The sequence below is a fragment of the Octopus bimaculoides genome, chromosome 3 (assembly GCF_046866305.1).
Source record: "Octopus bimaculoides isolate indiv1 chromosome 3, ASM4686630v1, whole genome shotgun sequence".
Classification (NCBI taxonomy): Eukaryota; Metazoa; Mollusca; class Cephalopoda; order Octopoda; family Octopodidae; genus Octopus; species Octopus bimaculoides.
The window spans coordinates 11,919,684-11,930,234 of NC_142930.1; positions in this window are offsets into that span (position 1 = coordinate 11,919,684).

Consider the following 10,551-nt stretch of genomic DNA (forward strand, 5'->3'; position numbering starts at 1 on the left):
ATGTATCTTGTCAAAGACGATTTGCAAAATTTATGGGCGGTAGATTGGCTAACCTATAGAAAAAATTTATACGTATTCAAATAGTTTACCCGATCTCTTTCGCTCTCTCTCTCTCTCTCTCTCTCTCTCTCTCTCTGCGTATATATAAGTGTACATGTATATGTACATACATAGTTATATATATATATATATATATATATATATATATATATATATATATATATATACAAATATTTATATGCGCGCGTATGTGAGTATATACATACGCGATTGCTGCATATGTGACATGAGAGAAATAATTGTTTTCTAAGATAGTATACATATGCACATATCCACGAACATTCATACTTATATACGTACGTACCTACAACTTAGAATATATATCTCGTTTGTCATGTGTGTCTAGTTCTTTAGAATTTTGTATTTTCCTGGCTTCAAAGGGTTGAGAATCATTTGTACACTTGCTGGAATGGAACGGCGCAACTGTGTCGAATATGTGGCTGCAGCATGCGTGACTTACAAAGTTCTAAAAACTGCGTTTCTCAACTTTCAACAAAAGTACATTTGTTATTGATTTCTTTGGTCTCAGATTAAAAAACTTACAAAGATTTTTGTAATTTTCTACACACATACACTAATAAAATACACACATTCATACACACACATAGGAGGAAATGGGCTGAGAAACACGCACAAGCATAGGCAAACACAGACAGTCACATAAACATGCGCATACACACACACACACGCATACACACACACACACACACGTGAATAAACTTGCAATAGATATACACAGAAAAGTTTTTATGCATGCATTTTTCACTTACGATAGCAATTTATTTGGACACATAAAAGCAGGTTCGTAAACACGCTATCCGTTTTGTATGTATATGTATTCCTGTGTAAGTGTGTATGTTTGTGTGTATGTGTACATGAGTGTATACATATGTATATATATATATATATCTATAGAATATTTATATATACATATATGTATACACACACACACACTCATGTATATATACATATATATATATATATATATATATATATATATATATATATGTGTGTGTGTGTGTGTCTGTGTGTGTGTATATATGCATTTATATATATATATATCTATATATATATATATATATATATATATATATATATATATATATATATATATATATATATATATATATAAATGCATATATACATATACATATACACAAATGAACACATGTATATAACTTCAAATACTTTCGTCACAGAAATATATATACACTCACTCATACAGCCGCCCATACCTAAATAGAAACAACTCATATATATCAATATAAAACGTGTAGTTTTCTAGTTTTACAAGCGTGCGTTTGTGTGTCATGAATAAAAAGACGTGTTTTCCATTGCATTAATGTTTTATAAATGTTTCTGTAGAATTTTGAGATTTGATTCAGCGATGAGAATGTGGAGCTATTGTTCCCTTTTGTTATGTTACCCATCCAATAAAAAATTTGTTCAACCCTAATAAATATTCCATACATTTCCTTTTTATTTCATTTCACAAAGGCATGTCAGCATTCTAACCGGAACCTTGATATTTTTTATTGCTTTTATTTTCTTTATTGGGCCTCAAACCCTACATGAAAAGGGAACGGGATTTTGAGCTGTGATAGCAGTCCATTTACAAGTAGTTAGATGCTGCAGCTTTTAGTTATTGAATATAAGTTCAACGAACTAGAAACACCGTTCGTTCCAGGTCACTAAATACTAACGAAGTTTCTATAGCGTCAGAAATGTATTGGATTTTTACAGTTGCAATCACTGGTTGTTGTTATTCTTTTTTATACTGATTCATTCATTTATTCGTTTATCTTATTTTATTTGATATTTGGCTTTTTCATTCTTTCTCCTTTTTGTTTTCGGTGACAACATTATTATTGACTTTTCTTTTGAATTCGGGTGCTTGATGTAATCGAACTATGATTGGTATTTTGCTGTTATTCAACCATTGATACATATTTATTTTTTCTCCTATACATTCAACGCATCCCCATTCCTGCTAGATAGTTATGTATGCACTGTATGTATGTATGTATGTATTTACGTATGTTAGCACGTACGTATGTGTGTATTTATATGTGCATGTGTGTATATTTTTGTATATAAATGTAGACATACATTTTGTTTTATGTACGTGTTCATGTGTGTGTAAATATATATATATATATATATATATATATATGTGTGTGTGTGTGTGTGTGTGTGTGTATTGTCCGCCTTTATATCGTCTATCTGTCCGAACGTTTTAATGCCCTCTATTGCATTTTTGTTCCATTTATATATATATATATATATATATATATATATATATATATATATATATATATTTTCCCCCTCTCGTACTTCCTCTTTACTACTACGTATGTCGCTTTACCCCTCTCGTTCTTCCTCTGTTACTTCTACGTATCTCTTTTTTTCCCCTCGTACTTCCTCTCTTTCTCTTTTCCTCTCGTTGCTCACCTATTCTTCTACTTCCTCCCTTTGTTTCTCCCTCTACCACTCTCTCTCTTCCCCTTACACCGGCATGGTCACATGCTTCCGGTCAATAATCATTTTCTTCCTTGGCTATCGCCGAGCAAACACGCGTAACTACTTCGTCCCCTTCAAGTTCGTGCCTCACAGCGTTCATACACAAATAATTTTTCTCGTCTGGCCGTAAAGCCTTTTCTGTTTGTTTTCCTGTCTTGTTTTTTGTCCGCCACTACATTCCTCCATGGCAAGATTTAATTTGTGTATACAAATTTAATTTGCGGTCCATGGGAAGAGCCGTTTTAACGATGCGTCCTGCCCAGCTCTTCGAAACGCCGGTATTAAAACGGGGGTAGGTGATGAAGTAGAATGTTCTCTATGTGTCTTGTGTGTTTTCTCGTCTACGTTTTGTTTGCAATGTCCTCTACCCAGATATGCACCTATACATACAGGTGGATGTCGGTACGCACATACCTGTAGGTATATATGTATATACTCATTTACTATTTGTTTATATATATATATATATATATATATATATATATATATATGTGTGTGTGTGTGTGTGTGTGTGTGTGTGTGTGTTTGTGTGTGTGTGTGTGTGTGTGTGTTTGTGTGTGTGTGTGTGTGTGTGTGTGTGTGTGTGTGTGTGTGTGTGTGTGTGTGTGTGTGTGTGTGTGTATTGTCCGCCTTTATATCGTCTATCTGTCCGAACGTTTTAATGCACTCTATTGCGTTTTTGTTCCATTTATATATGTATATATATATATATATAGCGGTGTACGTACAGCCTTTTGCTCACCTTATGGTTGGTATGTATCTAAATTTTGTACGACTCTTACTCTATCTTTTATTCTCCCTCTCATTTTTCTTCATTTTTCTCGCTTCCCCTCTCTCTCACATTTCTTGGCCCTCTCTTTCTTTAACTCCCACTATTTCCCACTCTTTTATCTCTCCTGTACCTTTCTCTTTGTCTCTGATTTTCCCCCCTAATCCTTCAATCCCGCTGTCTCCTATCCAACTCTCCTCCTTCCACCTGACAGATGTCTGGCCAGTCATGATCTTTCTTTCTTGGCCTGGATGCCGACCGCCAACACCTCTTGTGTCAATCTCCTTTGTTCCTGCCTTTAGGCTTTCACTTCATACACGCCAGCTCAATTTGATTTGTTCTCAGTCGAAAGACGCCTGTTGTTATTTCTTGCCGTACACATTCGCTAGCTTTCTTACAAAGGGATCTAATGCTCTTAGCTTAGATATATATATATATGACTGTATCTGTTTGTCTGTCTGTCTGTCTGTGTGTTTGTCTGTCAATCTATCTGTCTGTGTGTGTCTGTCAGCCTACCTACCTACCTACCTTACTGCCTACTTACCTATGTATGTATGTATGTATGTATGTATGTATGTATGTATGTATGTATCTATCTATCTATCTATCTATCTAAGAGGGCGTTAACAGGAGCCATCGTTAACAGCCGCTGGTGGTTTGCCCTGAAAATGGCAATCAAATCGGAATCTATTAGGTTTAGTAAAGAACTAGCGATAGATCGAAATAGAGTAGAGGGAGACTTAGTTAAGAAACTAGAAGAGGCACTTACAACTGGCAGCGCAACCAACGTTTTGGCTGCGAGGATGGCCCTCGACCAACACCTCAACGCCAAACACGAAGGTTGCGTCGTCAGAGCTAAAATGCGTGCCTTAAGGAACGAAGGGATCGAAGCTGCGCGAGAAGCCCGGGTGGCGGAGGCGCAACGCGGTAACAAAGCCACCATTCGGTCTCTAATCGATGAACAGGGATGTAGTCTGCTCGAACCCGAAAGGATGTGTGGGGCCTTTCAACAGCACTTTGCTCGACTGTTCGGTGCGAGCGGTGGGTCGGAACGCAGGATGGACTTCACTGCCTACCTGACCGGCCTGCCGCGGCTCTCGGCGGGAGAGGCAGAGTGTTGTGAGGGTCCCATCACAGCTGCTGAAGTAACGGATGCTATGGCGGGCTGCGCGAGGGATAAGTCACCTGGATTGGATGGTCTACCCTACGAGCTGTATTGTCAAATGCCAGACTTGTTTGGCGACCTCTTGGCATCAGTCTACTGCAACTGGCAACAAAACGGGAGAATTCCCGGTTTCGTGAGCCGAGGTGCAGTGACATTGCTGAAGAAAGACCCAAACAAGGGGAATTTTATAGATAATTTCAGGCCCATCACTCTGCTCAACGCAGACTTGAAAATTTTGGCCAAAGTAATAGCCGAGAGGTTGGCGCTTGTCATCGATAAACTGGTCGACAGGGCGCAAACATGCGCCGTGCCGGGCAGAAGTATCCATGACAACCTCCACCTCATGCGCTACATCATGGACAGGGTAGTTAAGGATCCTGGCATGGGTGGGGCGCTGATCAATTTAGATCAATCTAAAGCCTTCGATAGGGTCGACCATCGATACCTAGCGGCCGTCCTCAGGGCAGCTGGCTTTGGTCCCGTCTTCCGCGGTTGGATCGCTGCCTTGTATAGCGGCATCCGATCGGTAATACGGGTAAACGGTCACCTGTCAAAACCGTTCGACATCACGCGTTCGGTCCGTCAGGGATGTCCCTTGTCGGCGCTTCTGTATGTATTGACGATCGAACCACTACTGCGGAAGCTGGCGACACTGAGGGGTATCCCACGAGAGCTGGGTTGCGGGACGAGCGTGTCTGCATATGCGGACGATGTCACCGTCATAGTGTCGAGCGAAAAGCACGTCGAGATGCTAGGCGAGACACTTAAAGAATACGAAACGGTGACAGGAGCAAAAATTAACCCGGAAAAGTCAGTGGGTTTGTTACTCGGCACCTGGAGAAGCAAGCCCATACCGTCCAACAGTGACTCCGTAGTGGGACGCTGGACGGACGGACCGGTTAAACTGCTCGGGGTCTGGTTCAGTCCGGACCTCCAAATGGATAAGAACTGGGACGAGATCACCAGTAGAGTGATCAAACTCAGCCAAACATGGGCTGAGAGAAAGTTATCTCTAAAAGGCCGGGCGGAGGTGGCTAATGTGTATATCGCATCAGTCATCGATTACCGCCTGACCGTCGTGCCTTGTCCCGATGCCACCATCACGAAACTAGAACGCATACTTTTCCGCTTTCTGTGGAAGGGTGGCGTTCCGATGGTGAGGCGATCCATTTGCTGTCAACAGCCGTTACGTGGAGGACTGGGGATGCCGTGGTTAATGATGCGCAGACATGCGCTGAGACTGCGGCATCTCTGGAACTTCATTGACGACGGTGAACAGGTGTGGGCGCCGTTTGTGAGGCACGCCTTCCCGCAGCTCGTCTCACTCACCGAACTGCAAACATGGATCAGGAAGAGACCGAAACTGGGCGAATGGCACCGCGAGTGTCGCCAAGCTCTACAACAGCTCTGCCGTCCGGGATCAAACTTGTGCAACTTCCAAACGACCAATGCGTTCTATAGAGGACTAGTGGAGGGGAGGTCTGACGACACTCTCGGGGCAAACCTGGGTGTCGACGAGAAATTCTTAACCCGCCTTTTCAAGACGACGTTCGGGCCGGGGCCAATGGATAATTTCCAGAGATCCCTGGCTTGGCAATGCTATCGAGACGCACTACCAGTTCGAGAGAAGATCTACAGACACGGTTCGAAAACCACCGGACCGACCTGCCCGAGATGCGGTCAGAGCGACGAAACCGTTCTGCACGCACTCGTGCAGTGTCCAGATATTTCAGAGCTGTGGACCTTCGTCGAACGGCTGTTGTCGCGTGTGGGACGAGCCCACTTATCAGCCGAGTCTATCGTGAATATTGTTCCGCCACCTTCCTTTAAACGGGAAGGAAAAACGGTTTTTGTAACACTGATAGCTATGGCAAAAGAATGCGTGTGGTGGACGCGTTTGAAAGGTCTACAAACAAACACTTTCCTCTCTGGTCAGTCCCTCGTCAACTTTTTCAAGTACCACTTGAAAAGGAGGATGAGGATAGAGAGGAAAGTGTTGTCGAATGAAAGTTTCAATAAAAAATGGGTAAATGTGGCAAGAATGGTAAGAATGAAAGACGACACCATTTTAAGCATAGACTTGTAACAAAAAGAGACAAAAAGAGAGAAGGTACTTACTTTCATGTACCTTTAAAAAAAAAAGCCTGAGGTGACCGTCGTCTTTTCCGTAGGCTTTTCTCTCCACGGATAAACCTAATCTGTTCCCCGTTTTTTACATCGACTGTGATACACGATCCCTATTGATTGCCCCCTCCCACGTTTTTTTTTTTTTTTTTTTTTTTCCCGCGATCCCTTTTGATCCAAATTATCCCCCCCCCCCAAAGCTCTACTTTGTAATTTGTCCATTTTCTGTATTTAGCCCTGTGTGGCTATAATAAAAAGATATCTATCTAACTATCTATCTTTCTGTCTGTCTGTCTGTCTGTCTGTCTGCTTGCCTGCCTATCTGTCTCTCTGTTTATCGATAAATATTTCATTTTTATTTTATCTACAGATATATACTGAGAGAATTGAAAATTCAGTCGAAGGTTACTTTTCAGTAAAGTACCTTATTCATTTATTATTATATTGCAGAAGTTGATAGTGACTTTGAAGTTCGCGCTCAATGTCATCAAATTACTTGGAATTTACTTTCACTTTTTTCCAAACCTTCTTAGTTACTTACTTGAGCCGGAGCAGTCATGTGACGTGCTGAGAGATGCATGTATACATTAAAACATACATACATACACATACTTACACCCACTCACACGCACGCACACACCCACAGACATTCAGGACAAGTTGATAGATTGAGAAGAGGGGAAAAACAGAACGAAAGCATAAAAATTATGCTGGAAAGAACGTATAGAATAAGAGATAAAGGTTGTAATGTGATATTGGAAGAATTGAAACAAAGAATAGTAGCAATCAAAGCAAAACTGGAAAGATGTGACAATAGAAGAAAAAAAAAAAGAACAATTATACCAGATGCAGAGGAGAGCAAAGGTATTCTTGGAATACCGACCTGTAGAGCATAATGATGAAGCAGAGTGGCTGCATGAATTCCAAGATAGGTTAAACAATATAGAAGTCCAAGAAGATATAAAGATAGCTGCAGAAATGATAAAAAAGAAGTCAAGAAAATCCCCAAATTGGAAGAGCCCAGGACCGGATGGGATCCAAGGTTATTGTATGAAGAAGCTGAGAGGGTTCCATGAAAGGATAGCACAACAGCTAGATGAGTGCTTGGAGGAAGCTCAATACCCAGCTGGATGATAGAGGAAAAGATATCGTTGTGTGTCAAGGATCCTGAATAGGGAAGTGTTGCATTCAACTTTAGACCAACAACATGCTTTCCGCTAATGTAGAAACTAATGTCAGGTGCATTGGTTGTGAACTGTACAGATACTTGGAAAAAAGTGAACTACTACCCATTGAACAGAAAGGGTGCCGAAAAAGGAGCGGGTTAAGGAAGGATCAACTCTTAATTGATAATCTAATTATCAGGAACTGAAAGAGAAGACATACAAACCTGACCATGACATGGGTTGACTATCGCAATGCATACAATATGACACCACGCTCCAAGATAAAAAGAATAATGAAAATGTATGGAGTAGCATAAAATATGAGAAGCCTTATATGGAATAGCATGAAATGCTGGAGAACGGAATTGACAACAGGAAATCAAGTATTAGGAGAGGTGAAAATCAAGAGAGAAATTTTTCAGAGGGACTTTGTGTCCCTATTGATATTTGTGCTGGGAATGATCTCCTTGAATGTAATACTACAGAAAACAAACAAAGTTGGGGTATGATCTGGGGAGAGGTAAGGGAAAACTGAACCACTTGCTATTCATGGACGCCCCGAAGCTATTCACAAAAACTGAGTCAGGACTGGACAGTCTACTCCAGTCTTCAGATTTTCTCGAATGATATTAAGATGGAGTTTGGACTCTCAAAATATGCTACGATGGTGATGAAACGAGGAAAACTTTCCATGACAGTAGGCATATGGTTGCAAAGTGGTGAAATGATGAAGGCGATTGAACCTCAATCCAGCCATAAATACGTGGGAATACTTGAGGCAGATAGAATCAAACACCACGACATGAAGGAAAAGACAAAAAGAGAGAACATGCGGTGAGTGAGAAAAGCTGAATGCCAGAAACATAATTTCGGCAATAAACTCGCGCGCTGTCGCAGTAGTTCGGTATGGCGCTGGAATCCTGAAGTGGATTGAGGAGGAACTAAAACAGACGGACAAGAAGTCAAGAAAGCTCCTAACGTGAGATTGGCTGATGAAAAGAACCCTGAAAAAGAGACCGAGAGCAATATACTGGCAGAGCAAGACCTAGTTTTGGCCACGAACTGGAGTGTCAACCTTAGGAATGGGCAAGTGTCTCCACTGTGCTGCATCTGTAATATAGTGGATGAAACTACTGAAACCATGTCACGAACGAATGCTCTAGACATGCGCAAAACCACTACAAATTGTGGCGATACTATCAGGTAGCGAAAGTGTTACATTGTGTGAAACGTGGGGGATAGAGAGAGGCAAGACGTGATATGAGCACAAACCGCAGAGGGTGGCAGAGTCGGAGACTAGCAAAATCCTCTAGGATTTCCTAATCCAAAAAGATCAGATGCTAAAGCATAACAGACCGGATCTAGTGGAGGTGCGCCACATGTGCTATATAGTTGAGGTTGCATGCTCCTTTTACCCATGAACAGTGAAGAAGGAAGGCGAAAAGATAGATAGATAAATACAACCCTCTTAAATATGAAACAACCCGGCAATGGAAAATGAAGGCAAATATAGTATCAATAATTGTTGGGTCCATGGGAACTATATCAGAAGGCATCAAGAGGAATATAAATGAAATTGGAATAGAGTGTCCAGTAGAACTGTCACAAAAGGTTTATTTCCTTGGCACGGCTAGAATAATCAGGAAAATATTAGATAGCTGAAAAGAACAGATAGCAGGGTACTGTAGTAAGCCCGCTATGCATGCACAACTCCAGGAATTCCAACGACACCTGTGATAAAGAGAAAATAATAATAATAACAATAATAATAATAATAATAATACTGATGATGATGATGATGATGATGATGATGATGATGATAAAATTCATCACAAGTGATGTATAATGAAGGTGCACAACTAACTTAGAAAATGTTAGTTGCCGCTCTGACAAAAATCATTACTACTTATATACATTATAGATATATTTCAAATGATCATATTCGGCGATCACATAGTACGAGTGTATAAACGTTGGTACACTGAACATATCAATACCAGAACAATTGGGCTCAAGAGAACAAAACAAGCCAAACTGACAAATATGTCTAATAAAAAACCGTGTATAAGAAATACCAAAATTGGCGCATGTAAAACTCGACTGACGAAAAGGATGACAATCTAAGGAAAAGCCGGAGTTGACTCACTAATTGTACAATTAATGATTGTAATGATATAAATGAATGCGAGACTAATATGCTTTTATTCAACATGCATATTTTACAGAGACATTATACGTATTCGTATAAATTAAGGTAGTAAGCTGGTCGAATCGTTACCTCGCCAGGTAACATGCTTAGCGGCATTTCGACCGTCTTTAGGTTACGAGTTCAAATTCTACTAAGGTAGACTTTGCCATTCATCATTTTGGGGGTTGAAGTACTAGTTGAACACTGGGATGGATGTAATCTTAGAAATTGCTGGCTTTGTACCAACATTTGAAACCAATATATTTTCATAAAGCTCGGAGGGGAAAAAAGTTTGGATGTTCCTCAATCACTAACTAACTTATGCATATACGTTTCCGAAGCGAAAAATATGAAAATTTAAATAGAATATTTTTTAAAAAAAGGTTTCGGACCAGCAAATCTAATTTAGTATAACAGAAATGAAAATGTAAATAGGAGTATAAGGTTAGCTTAAGAATGGAAAATCCATAGCCATGACATATAAAGCAGGAAATAATTAATTAATAACAAACGGCATATCTTCCTAAGGACCAACAAAAATTCAAAGATAATATTTAGC